The sequence below is a fragment of the Neolamprologus brichardi genome, chromosome 20 (genome assembly GCF_056152115.1).
Source record: "Neolamprologus brichardi isolate AB-2024 chromosome 20, ASM5615211v1, whole genome shotgun sequence".
NCBI classification, from domain to species: Eukaryota; Metazoa; Chordata; class Actinopteri; order Cichliformes; family Cichlidae; genus Neolamprologus; species Neolamprologus brichardi.
Genome location: NC_142123.1, coordinates 9,055,001 through 9,067,275, shown reverse-complemented (window position 1 = coordinate 9,067,275; position 12,275 = coordinate 9,055,001). Strand labels below are relative to the sequence as shown.

The 12,275-nt window shown below is 39.7% G+C and overlaps 1 protein-coding gene across 4 annotated transcripts in view; it reads right to left on the bottom strand.

Moving 5' to 3' along the window:
• Positions 1–1,145: 1,145 nt before the first annotated feature.
• bsna (bassoon presynaptic cytomatrix protein a) overlaps positions 1,146–12,275 on the bottom strand; it is a 127,417-nt gene continuing 116,287 nt past the window's right edge. For all 4 annotated transcript variants that reach the window (XM_006785378.3, XM_006785380.3, XM_006785379.3 and 1 more), the window contains exon 16: positions 1,146–7,624. The gene's annotated coding sequence lies outside the window, so the exon portion shown is untranslated. The remainder of the gene's footprint in view (positions 7,625–12,275) is intronic.

Genomic DNA, 12,275 nt, shown 5'->3' with positions numbered 1-12,275 from the left:
ACACATGTAAGATTGTGATTCAGCTGTGCGTGGAGCCAATCACAGGAGATGTTGAGAGGCTACAATGGGGAAAGACAGCATACACGGTTTAAACAAATCATGAAAAAAAGTGCACGTACTGTAAAGAAAACAAAATTAAAAGCCTTTAAAAAAATTATTCCAAGTGACCGTTATTACTGGATGTCCACACAAGTTAATTTTTTGGCTCTGTCGTGGAAAACATTACCTGTATTTGGGGTCTTTTTTTTAAACGTTAAAATTTTTAAATAAATTTGAGTCATAGTGAGCATCTCAGAGGAAATGAAAATGATTTGATGGTGGTTGAGCACTAAACAGGCTACTGTGCAGATTTTATGAATCCAATGGGAATTTTGCATATGTGTTTTGCGTGCAGAGTGAGAACATTTATGTGCAAATATAAGTGAATAAGGCCCATTTTCTCTCATGTGCAAACATGACAATTGAAGCATTCCATTTTTCTTTTTAATGACTTGCATTTAAATTTTTCCGAGCACGGCCTCCATTTAATTGTACACATAGTGAGAAATGCTTCTAAACTTTATTTAATATAAACAAATTCAGGTATAAGAATATGAATAAATCTATTATGTGTGTACACACTGTTAGTAAATGATAAAAAAAAAAACTAAACAAAACTGGGTTTAAAGGGTTTTTGTGTGTGCGGCGTGTTTAGGCAGGCTGACGATGCCACAGAGAGAGACAGAGTCAGCGCTTCTTATGAAGCTATTAGAAAACAACGGCCTGGGGACTGGCTTCACTTGTCTCCTGTTTAAGCTGAAAATCAACAGGCCTGCAGAAGTGAATTGCATCGTTTTGCATCTTGAGAACATCAGCGGCATCTGCAAGCTCCAAGCTCCAAGCTGCATGCCACAACTGCCGTTAGAAGCCTGCTTCAATGATGTAGCTGTCAGCGCTTAAGAAAAATCTCTGCAGGTGCCCACATGGTTGCATGGATGCACATGTTCATATTCCAAAAACAAGATGGTAATACTCCAAATATTCCAAATATTGAAGATGATGCTTCAAAGCAGGGATCAACTGCCGTGCCAAGTTATGAACGATGGATCAGCTCAGTAAAGACAGAAAAGCAACAGCTTTAAAAAAACACACAAAGCGTAAACACATTTTTAATGTATTTGTTTTTGTTTTTTTTATTTATATTTCCTGATTGAAATGTATTGTAAGGTCATAATTTGTCATTCATCACATTACATGGCATGATGCACCAGGTCTACTACACCCATTTACAGGAGGAATACACGGAAACATACACAAGGTTTTACAATGGGGAAACAGGAAGTTTAGCTCATTGCACTTACAACAGTGAATGGAACACTTTGTACTCATTTTTAGGCTCTCCACCTTTTTCTGTATTTTATTTTCAACCTTTTACTTCATTCAATTGCATTATTTTATAATTATTTTAGTTTTTTTTACACACACATTTTCATTGTCCGCTTCACCCTCTCCCCATCTCCATAAAATCCCCCCCACCCACCCCAAAAGTCACATGGAAGCCAGGATATTTTTCCCTTTTTTGATTTTGATGTTCTCATTTTACAAACACGACATGTATAGAAACTCTACACAGACCAATATGTTTATTTTTTCTCATATCCGAATACAACTTTTTTTTTTATTTAATGAGTTTTAAACAGTCCGCACGAGCCAGCCACATACGCACAACGATGCATTTTGTCGTTTTATTGATCAAATCAACATCTGATCTTGTTCGTTATGTTCTCTCGTTGTTTTTATACACGAGTAGCACGAGTCTGGGCAGGGAGTTTCCGGCTTGCATACGCTCCAGCTTGTGTTGCCGTTTTTGGTGTGCAAACGCCTCTCTCGTGCCTCTCGTGCGCCCGCGTGTGTGTATGTTTGAGATTTACATGGCATTTACATGTTGTTGGTGTCTGTTTCGAAGCGGACTCTAGCCGGCTCTCGTGTGATATTTACACTGGAAAAAAAACACGACATGGCAACCCGTGAAGTGGGAGGTCAAAGGTCGAAGGGGTTTGTGTGGTCAAAAGGGGGTGGGGGGGAGTAGTTAGGTCGGGTTAGGGCAGGTGTCCAGGTCATGCACTTGTCCTTTTTTTTTTTTTTTTAACTTTAATGATTCATACAGGTAAAAGGTGACAATAAATGATCCCTGATGGTTTTACAGTGAAAGATGGACTCTCTCGTGGTTTTATTTTTATTTCATTTCATTTAGCTTCTTTTACAGCCTCTCACCCATGAGACATTTACACACACTATACATTTTATATATATATTTGTGTTTTAAAATCGATCTAGGGTCCTACTATACGCTCACTGTCTTCATGACCAACAGCAAGACCAGTGGTGACTGTTACTACACTATGCTCTGTACAAGCACTGCATGCTACCTTTTTTTGGTTGAGAGCACACACCCGCGGGAACGCACGCACGCATACACACACACACACACAGTCTGGATTTCCCAAAAGCATTTTAAGCTGCATTTAAAGACAGCTCAAACAGAGACACTGTGTTTATAACTCTATGTGGCACTCTGTGGCATGTTCACGCCCAATTCAGATACAGATCAATGTCACAAAGGGTTAAAGGTCCAGATTGTCTGACTGTGCATAAATGCAGCTTTATTGCTGAGACGTTTCAGATTCAAAGACACGTCGCAGATGTGGTGGAAGAAACCTGTCGTTTAGCTTCACGTCTGTAAATCTGCCAGAGTTCTCTATCCAACTACTAGAGTTTTGTTCCAAACGGTCATTTGAATTAACATTCCTGCTGCTGGCATTGAGGAAAAACTCCAGATTTTTCTGTTTGGAGGAAGTCCCTACAGCAGATTTCATTCACGATTTGGAACACAACCCCTCAGAGTTCTATGTATCTCTAATATTGTTTACATTTGTGCTTCAAACGCCATTGAAAAACCCAGCTGTGGCTTGGTTATTTTTGCCCACTGGTGATTGCTGTGGTCTGAACAGAAGTCCATTGCATTCCTGGTTATAGACACACACCACGCAGAGTATAGACAGAGACCACGACTGGCTAGAGGGCAGTAACAGGATGGCTTTCTTCAATGACCAGTATATTAGTATAAAAGCCCTTGCTGCTATGCATATTTAAGTCACCTTCAGCGGCTGGAGCAAAAAAAAGAAAAAGAAAAAGGAAAAAAGAAACCGCCACGAACACGTTTTCACAGTTCCTGGGATTTATGTGCTCCAAATATTACAGACTCTCTCTGACTGGCAGCAGCCACGATTTCACCGGTGTCGTAAGCGATCTGCTTTCACTGCACCTGCACAAACACACCCATTATCATCTGTTGTCTTCTGAACATCTCCGTTGCGATGCTGCCTTTAATGTGTGCTTTCCTGAGGCAAAAGTGATTGAGGATTGTTTTATTCAACATTTTATTTGATTTTTTTCTTTCTTTTCTTTTCTTTTTTTAAACAAACTTCCAAAAACATACGACATACTGTACAATAGTGGAAGTTGGTATTAACTTGGGTAACGTTAAACTCTCTCTCATATTGTTCGTTGAAGCCTTATCTGAATCTTTTGTTGGTGAAGTCACCAATCCGACGGCAGCGTATCCGCGATCTCTTCTGTTTGGGTTACACACACTTAATGTGCAACTTAGAATGAGGCTGAAGAACCGTGGTGAAAAAACATATAGGCGACTTATGTACAAACAGTTTCTCATCGATATATCTATAAATTTTCAACCTAAATCTCTCTTTTTCCTAATGCCAGCTCGCTTTCTATACCTGCTCCGTATGATAAAATAAACTCTTACATAGACGAATCATCTATAAATGATAAATGTTTCAGAAAATAAAAACAATATATACATATACTAGCTTCTTGTCAGGCCCTGCTCAAATAAGACTTAAGGTATTTATAGTTAAGGGATACTTTGATACTGCATAAACCAACTCTTTAAATCTGGATTTCAATAAATAGATTCTTTTATAACTTGCTCTAATAAGCTGCTACCAGTGCAAACCAAACACACACACACACACACACACACACGCACCCACACGTACGCAAACTCCCCTGTTTCACTGCTTAAATTCATTTAAGAATGCTTTGAATTGTGTTTAACTTCATAGCCTACAGCAGTTTCTTTTGTTAAATATAATCTATAGGTTTTGTAATAATTATACATCTGAACTTTAAATTGCTATGTCTATATCCTTTAATTTTTGGTGCTTCATTATCTGAAAAAAACAAAACTACAATTGCACATTAGGTAGCTAGCTAATAAGAATTCTGGGTCTGGTTATTAAATTAAAAAAGGGAGACCTTTTCTTCTTTACCCCTGAGCAGACACTTACCATTTTAGGGATTATATTGAAGTATATCATAATCTGTCTCTTATAATCTGTTAATTCTCTATTTTTCCTTTATAAAACTGGATTGCTTGGATGCGTTCATGACAACCGGGATTTTTGAGTCCCTGCTAAATAGTTTTCAAATATCTGCACCTGCTGCTCCCTCCTTCCATTTCAGCTATTTTTTTTTTTGGTTTGTGTTCATTGGTAAGCAGGTTTTGACTCTTCTCTATGTGAGCTACTGATTGGCTGGAAAAAAGAAAAGTCACTTTGTATAAAAATATGAAATTGTACACTTCATCAGCTTTGCCTAACATTTGATAGAGAACAGCCTGATGCATCTAACTCATCAAGCAGCATATTTTGTTCAAATCATAGGTGTAATTTCCCAGCTGCCATGAATACATCTTTGGTTGCAGAACGGTACCCCAAACATTTAGGTTAACATGAAAAAAAAAAGAAAGATCCATCTTCAGATTTCCCTTACAATTAACCAGTTTCATACACAAATTCACAGAATCCTCTTATATTAATCTACCACAGATATCAAAACAAATGTGATATGCAAAAAAACACGTGTGACTTTCCCCCCCCTCCCCCCCCCCCCCAATCTGTGTGTTTCACTTGCCTTTTCCTCCTCGTGATTTTCCAAATATGATTCATTGCATAGAACGACTGGAGATGAGAGGTCGCCTCTTCTGCCCACCATATTTGTCGTGATTAAACTCGTGGTTGTCTTGTTTTTTTCAGGGTTTTTTTGTGTTCCTTTCCCCTCCACATTAGATGATGGTTGTTAAATACACGCATACAGAACCCGCACACACGTACAAACATTAGGAACAGAACGATATAGAGGTGACTGAGGTTTTCTGCGCCGGGAGGCATGCGAAGGTTCCCAGCGAGCGTTCACACAGACAATATACAGCAGAAGTTGGTTGGTTCCATTTAGTTTTGCTGAGGGCCTCGCAATGATTGGCCTGGCAGAGTACATTTTGAGTACCTTACCACAGACCCCACAATACACTGCAGGAACAACAGCAGGGTAACACTGACCTGAGAAGATTCCTTGACAGCTGGCAGTCTCAGAGAGAGGGTTTTTTTTGGGGGGAGGGGGGTAGAGTTGTCGATGCCACCAACGATAGAAAGTTAAAGGTGGTGGGGGGGAGGCAAGTGACTTTGTGTGACACAACCAAATGTGTTAATTTCTGGTTCTTCAGTCACAATTCTTTTCCCTTTTTGACACCATTTAGAGTGTGCTTTCATGTGCACATTTGACAGAGTGAAGGCGCATGCTGACAAAAACTCGAGTGCGAAGAGCTCAGATGAGCCTTTTCCAGCCTCCCTAAAAGGAGCGTTGAAGTGGCCGGAAGAATCGTCCTCGGGCACAAACAACTCCCCCTTCCCCTGACTCCCGACGGGAAATGACGTCAAGTTCAGCTCTGCCTCAGTGTGTGGACTGGTCTGCTTTTCGAGTGCCTCTGTGCTGCCCTGCAGTGCTTTTCGATCAGACTCCAGCCGGCTTATGTAGCAGTGTAACACTCCAAAACAGGTTACTGCCGGTCGGAGGGAAAGATCTGGGCGGACTTGTGGTGATCAGGCAAACTCCTGCTCTCTGGCACAGCAGTGTAAAGAGTGAATTTTGCGGTACTTTTAAGTCAGACATCGGTGGTAAGTTAGACAGACGGAGGCAACACATTTCTATTCCACCAACTCTTGAAATGACACATGATTGTGCTCTTTACTTCATCGCCTCTTGCCCTATTGCTTTTATAATTATTCACAATAAATAAAGAGTCAGGAAAAATATAATGGAAGGGGGTAAAAAAAACAATAGAAAATGAAAAATAGAAATGAAAAATAATATCACAAAAAATTATCAAAACAATGTCAATTTAAAAAAATAGAAATTAATCTCTCTGTGGCCAGTGTTCCAGCTGATGTTACTACATAAAACAAAAAAAAAGATGATGTGTTTACAGGATGTCATAAAAAAGTATGCCACTCTTACCTGAAAATAAAACATGTAAAAATGATTAAGGCGATACTGGTAACCTGCAACATAAAACCAGGCAAATTAAAAAAAAAATAGATTAGAAAACTAAATAAATCAAAAGAAATCAACAAAAGTGACAACCACCTACGACAACACGAGCAGTATCCGAGAAACAAATTTTGCGGAGATTGCCACAAGCACTGCAGGCTAATATTGTCTTAATGGCTTTGCAATGGCTGGTTAAAAAATAAATAAAAATCCAACCATTTATAGCTTCATTCTACATACCGAACATAACAAATAACAACAAAAACACAATAAAAGTAAATGCTCCTCTTATTCCCGTGGCCGGATTCTTGTGTGTTGCTTCAGTAATCTCTCTTTTTCGTTACTGTTTATGTCGATGTGTTTCCAGTGTCTTTATGGCCTCTGTTAAGTAACGATGAACAGTGTAAGGTCTTGGATATAAAGTTCCATGCATTCCAAATTTCTTTTTTTTCTTTTTTTTTTTTTAAATCCACTTCTTTAAAGACATGGCGAGTTGTGGATCGTTTGACAGGGACTGGAAAGAAAGAAGAATCGGCATTCAAGAAATGCAGAGAGGTGAGGAAGAGGGAACAGTTCCGATCTGGAATGTAGATAAAAACAGAGCAAACCGTGGAAAGAAATGCATGCCAACACGCTCCCTCTGTGTCGGCCACGTCATTGTCATCGTCTTATTCATTCAGAGAGACGTTTCTGTTTCTTCATTTTGTCAGCAAACAAGAAGTCTTTAGTACCAGAAAAACCTGCAGTTCTCCAACGGTTTAATCCGTTTGCCCCACGCTTTCTTTACTTCAAAAAGAGACGGAAAAGAGGAGAGAGGGGAGTTTGGTTGATACGTTTCCTTGTTTTAACAACACGCAAAGGACTATGAATGCAAAGATTCCTGCATGCCACCAGCTTGGTAAAGCCAGCATTTCCTATATGCTGTTAGCGGGAATGAACATCAGCCCATGACAACAGAACTGCATCACCCATATACACCAACCATATTTCCGTCCACTGATGTTAAATCTACATGGAGGGCCTAAGTTGGTTCCACTTGTCTCCCTCAGCTGTGGAGATCTCCAAGGAAAACCAAAAGCAAAGACCAATTTTAGCTCCCAGTTGCTCTTTTGGATTTGGAAGAACTGTGGGTTGGTTGGGTCAAGGACTCTGCAATATTCACATCTGCTTCTTTGGCTGGAACTGCCGGATGGATGAAGAGACTCCTTCAGAAGTTGGATCCTGGCTTGGACTTTATCTAAAAAAACAAAACAGAAAAGGAATTTTATCAAAATATAGAACACACCCCATTTGGTCTGGTGTCTCTGTATGTATATGTTCATAAAAGTCTGCTGTTAGATGCATTAGCAGTGGTGCATCATTTGCTACCGCACCAATATAACCCACTGTAACTTTGCTTCACCTAGTAAAGCTTATTTCTTTCACATATGTACACAATAACCACTATTTACAACATCACAGCTGCTGTCCTTTTGACATAGAAGGCACAGAGGGGACAATGGATTGAGTCCAGATCTTTTGTGTGAACAGCATCATAAACTATAGACAAGGATAAAGCAGAATAGTGTTTCCCTGCAGTTATACATTTTTAAATGTTAAAGACACACAGACATTAAAGGAATTAGTCTACACATTTGTACTGATGTCCACTAGAGGGAGTGTTAGTCTAAGAAATAGACTGCCGGTCTTGCTTGTTGAACAGAAGCACACAAACACACAAGCACATAATAACAGTGGATAGTAAGCATGCTCCCTTACTGTATGTCTGCACATTAGTGAAGCAGAGGATTCTCACAGAACAAAGCTAATAATACTGTAGCAATAATTTAATGCTCAGTGATTTTGCTAAATAAAGTCATCATTCTCACCAATTCGTGCTTACAGTTTCTACGTATTTCACTTTTGCAATTAAATTTACGTCACACCTGTGAGATTGAGGTCATTCATTGAGAAAAAAAGAAGTAGTGCTGAGTCTTGCTCAAGAAATCCTGTTTTCATTCACTCAGAACTCTTTCCTGCTTCAGCAAAGCAAATGACAAAACATTCCAGTTTATATGTGCAGCACAATGTAATCAATTAAATGCAAAACACCTGCATGTTCCAGGCAATCCCTTCTTATTTGCATGTTCAGAGGAGAGAGGAGTAGAGGCAAACAAGATATAAGCATCACAGACGCTCAAGCCACCTCAGCTGGTTCTTTTCACTGTGGAGGACTAGCGGCTCAACTCTGAGTCTTGACTGAATGGCCAACCTTCTCACCCTTTGGCTAAGAAAGACCACAGCCACCCATTGGCGGAAACACATCTCTGCTTTTTGTATTCACGGTGGTGACCGACAGCTCGTGTCCGTAGATGAGGGTATTAGCATAGATCGATCGGCTTCACTTTCACATTCAGCTCTCTCTTCCCCACAACAGATCTGCATCACTGCAGACGCCACACCAATCCATCTATCACTCTCACTGAGATCCTTCTACTGTGGGCAACAACTCCCCCTAACCTGGGGTGGGCACTACACTCTTTTCAGCCTGAGAACCACAGCGAGGTGCTAATTCTCACTCTCGCACTCAGCTGCAAAGCGCTCCAACACGAGCTGGAGGTCACTCGGTTACATTGACAAATTTTCTGGTAGAGTCCAAAACCCAAAGGGAATGGGTTTGACTTATTACTGGCCAAAGAGGCCAGATACCCCATACTCCTGAAGCACTCACCACATGAACCCCCGAGAGATGTGATTGATTGCCTTCCCTAGGTCTACAAAACACATGCAGGGTAGTTGGACAAACTCCCACACACCCTTAAATATCCCCAGGGGATGACTAGCTGGTCCAGTGTTCTGTGACCACAAAGAAAACTGCATTGTTTTCTCCTGAATCCAAGTCTAACTAACAGACAGATTCTCCTCTTCAGTACCCTGTTGAAGGTTTTTCCAAGGAGGCAGAAGAGTGTGAGCCCTCTCTAAATAGAGGATCCCCTTCTTGAAAAGGGGCTCCCTCTATTTAGATCCCCACCACAGTCTGCCAAACGAGAGGCAACAACCCAGACCTCAATTCAGTGTTGCAGAAGCATGTCAATCAACAACATCCAGAACCTTAAGGTGGAAAGTCATCCATCTGACAGGTATGGCCAAAAGAGGCTGTTTAACTATCTCAGTGACCTCATCCCACTCATCCCCAAATCTAGCTTCCTCTGTAGAAGATATGTCAAGCATGGCAGGTTTTCAAGTAATGTTACCAAAATATAATGACTGGAGCATCTACATCATCTGCAAATCAAATTAGCATAACAACAAATATGGTTTCATGTTATTTGCAAAATGCAAAAAATGAACTCATGCAATCCATGAGCTCCTTTTTGTAAGTGATAGTACCAATACATATGTATTTCCCTAAAGAGAAATGGTATCAAATGCATATTTGCACAATTACTGCCTTCCAGTTTTCTTTTACACTGTGCCTGACCCAGATTAACTGCTCCAGCGTGCCATATATTTATATGTTTCCCAGCGCCAGACTTAATCTGTTCCAGTGAGCACAGGCACCCAAAGGGCTGGTACACAACTCGAACACACAAACAAGGACAGTGACTCACACAAAGATGTATTAGTACAAGCACACAAAGACACACTGACTGAGTAACTGGACAGAGGGAGGAGACAGAGAAATATCGTGGGATGAGGGGACACTATGTGGCCAAAGGTATCTACACACATAGTTCTATTTTGGTCTGTTGACTGGTTGATGATCGCTTCAGTCCTTATTATTTCAGATCGGGAAATTTGAAGACTCAGGTTAAAAAGAAATCATATTTAAGAGAAAGTGAGTGTTAAAGGAAGGCTCTTTCTTGTGTCAACGTGGCAAACCAGCGCAGGATGAGGGCCACAAAGAAATGCTTCCATGCTCGTAGGAAACAAATAGTTTATATCATCAAGAACGTTTAGGCTCAAATGAAAGATTATCAGGGACTCAAGCAAGTATCAGTGTGGCCAACCTATTTAGTGTTCTTGTGGCTCAATGGGAGCAAACCCCTGCAACCAGGCTCTTTCCAGAAGACTGGAAGCTGTTTAACCAAGACATGAATGCACATGGTTTTGTCATGAGATCGTAACATAGGATTTAAGTCGTTTTTGAGTCAATGGCAGCTATGGAAGTACATTTGACATATAGCAAAGAAAAAAAATGCAAGGGTTAGATAGCAACAACTGGGAGAAAAGAAAAACAAGAAATCAATTATTATTATTTCTCAGCGTTGGAAATTAGACAGAGCAGTAACAGAACAAGAAATAGGAGACTTCTACAGTTGATGGAGAGAAAAGAAAAGATCTGGTAAAAAGAAAAGCAAAAATGGGAGCACGCACAGAGAAAAAAGGGACAAAAAATGTCTGACAGCAGGAGTAAAATGTGGGAGGAGAGAGACAGATAGAACTCCCTCTGCAGCATTCAGAGTCATGTGGTGTGTGGCTGCAGAGCACACAGAAACACATGCATGCACAAAAAGTCTCACACGTATATGCAATCTATAGGCTCATTTTATTATCTTTTATGGCACACATGCAACACTGCACATACCCTGAGCAACAGTAGAAAACATCAATGCCTGCCCATTACCCCAAGTTGCTACATCTGGTGAGAATTTCATGTCAATAGCACTATTTTGAAATATTTACTTAAAAAATTGGATCAGTACTTATTTGATTATGAAAGGCACGAGGACCTGGGAAGGAGGTGGGTTGCAAAGTGGCTTGTAGACATGCAATTTTGAGCAGAGCAGATCAATTCATAAAGCATTTCTATGTGACATTCTCTCACTGGATGTGTGAAAGCGGGTCAGGCGAGCCATCAGCTACTTACACTTCAACTGTAGCATGTAACTCGACTTTGTGGTCTACCTAAATTAACCCTATGATTTTATATTTGTTAATGTAAGTTTATGCATATAAATACATGGTTAAAGTTAGAGAAAAATGTATGGTTACAGTATAAAAAAAGCCATAAAAAGCAGATGCCATTATTAAACCAAAACTACAATATCCCTCTAATATAGTTTTAATATTTTTTTAACTAAATTGTTTGCATCAGTGGACTAACAAACAGAACTGTGACAGTAACTCTGGCTGGAATAGTGCAGTCATATAAAGTTATTCAGTAATGTGATTAATATGTGATCTAAAAACAGATGTCTGAAATTTATACACAACACATACTTACTGTTTAAAACACTTTAAGTACTTTTTCACTTACAACTATTGGTATAATTGATTTATATTTAGGTAGTGAGGTTGTTACACCTTCTGACTTTTGTGATGTTGTCATCAAAGTATATATAAAAAACTCCCAAAATATACCTTGGCCTTTTTTTAGATTCTGACGTGCAGTCATTGTGCAATGTCATCAAAACAAAAGAAAAAGATCAAGTATTTAGGCAAACATCTCATTTTATTAGTCTCACTGTCTCACATTGAGCGTTGATCAAAGACAAACACTGATAACGGTTTAGCTAAATTTCGGAGCGTTAGCTCGCTTTGGTTCATTGAGCAACAAAATGAGCTGCCAACCGTATTCGGATCCTATTTGGAGTTTGATGTTTTGTTGCCATTTCATAAATCAGTGCAACAGTTTTAGAACAAGGCTGAGCTGACAGCTTTCAAGGTGCAATCCAAAATAAACCAACTGGTTTTAAGCTTTTTGAGAAACAGACAATGCGCAGATAATCTCCACATGACAAAGGCTGTATTATGGACGCGAAAATTTACAGATGTACACATTTTTGCTTTTTGTGTGTGTGTGTGATAATTATTGTTATTATCACAACAGTGACTGACATACCACAAAGCACTTGAGGAACTTGAGAATCTGAAAAGAAACATTTTACAGGGAGGCTGAAAAGATC